This window comes from Lolium perenne, chromosome 4 (genome assembly GCF_019359855.2).
Source record: "Lolium perenne isolate Kyuss_39 chromosome 4, Kyuss_2.0, whole genome shotgun sequence".
NCBI lineage: Eukaryota > Viridiplantae > Streptophyta > Magnoliopsida > Poales > Poaceae > Lolium > Lolium perenne.
In genome coordinates, this window is record NC_067247.2 from 76,570,345 (window position 1) to 76,571,825 (window position 1,481).

General features: G+C 40.2%; 1 long non-coding RNA gene across 1 annotated transcript; it reads left to right on the forward strand.

The window, feature by feature from the left end:
• Window positions 1-350: 350 nt before the first annotated feature.
• Window positions 351-1,238, forward strand: LOC127348454 (uncharacterized). Its single transcript, XR_011744362.1, has 4 exons — window positions 351-465; window positions 552-624; window positions 700-804; window positions 930-1,238. It is a non-coding gene; the product is annotated as an uncharacterized lncRNA (long non-coding RNA).
• The last annotated feature ends 243 nt before the right edge of the window (window positions 1,239-1,481 follow it).

Consider the following 1,481-nt stretch of genomic DNA (forward strand, 5'->3'; position numbering starts at 1 on the left):
TATTGTACGTAAGTGATTTATTTATGTAATTTGAGAAGTCTTTAGCTCAGCTCCTTGATTATCTGCAAATTATAATCTTTTGTGCGCTATGTTATGCAGATTGAAGATGCTCGAATGCAAAAGGGATGAAATCAAGGACATTGGGTTCATTGACCCGGACACAATGCATGTCAAGACCATAGAAGAACCCCTCTATAACAGGGATACACCGGAGACTTTGCTAAGGTTTTTGAAGCGACAACGTGACAAAAAGACAATACTTTGGCCTTACAACTTCCATGAGTGTTACTCTCTTATAACACATTCTATTTTGCTCACTTATATATATGACACTACATATTTAAACGTGCGCAGGTTTCACTTTATTCTTATCGTCATTAAAATGTACGAAGGAGAAGTTGAAGTCTTTGACTCACTAACCAAAGAGCCTATACAATACAAGTCTTGTTTTCTTATGCTCAAAAGGTAATTCAAATTCTTATCGGTTTTTTTGTTAGTTTCCGATATCAACCGATTGATAACTCTTTTGTGCATTTTCTTTTGTCGGGCAGCGTATGGGAAACTTTCATCAAGGAAGATCAGTCCCATGATTGGAAACCGAAGCTGATATGGCGTGCGAACAAAGTAAGTAGTACTACCTAGGTCCACACACCTTTATCATACTTCATTATTGTTTGACTGAATTATATTCTTGTACAGAAATGCGCAAAACAACCACCGGGGACTAATCTATGTGGATACTACGTTTGCGAGTACATCCACAGAATTGTCAGCGAGAGAGCGAATAATGAAAGAAATAGAGAGGTACGAAAATAATATTCACAAATTTATTTTCTTACCATAAGTTGTGCTGAGTTTCAGTAATAATTGTTTGATTTGTGATTTGATATAACACACATAGCTCATGTATTCATCTTATTCTTTTACAGTTGAGAAGAAAGCGGGAGAAGATCGGAATCGAGGAGCGCTTCAAAGCAATCGGCGATGAATTGGCGGGATTTTTCCTTCGGGAAGTCATACCACCATCCGGAGAGTACCACTATGCATAAAGATCTTCTCCAGCTCCTCGATTGCTTTGTGTGTATATATAGTTTGACTCGGAGTGTACCACTATGGTACATGTGTGTAATAGATCGATCTTCATGCTTGTACTATGGTGCATCGACTTGATTTGCATCGGAGAGTACTACTTATGCAATTACATGTGTGTTATATTATATGCACCAACTTTATATGCATCACCTTGATCTTCATGTACTACGTAAACCCAAACGCATTTCCGGTGCATCGACGCGATATGAAACGCTCCGATACCCCTAAACCCCTACAGAAACCCTAAACCCTGAATTCTCTGCCGCGGCAGAGATTCTCGAATTTTTCCTGCCGAGGCAGCCTACCTTTGCCACCGGTTTGTAGTACAAACCGGTACGAAAGGTCCATCGACGTGCGCTCTCCTGGGCGCCCACGTGGAGGGCCATCTA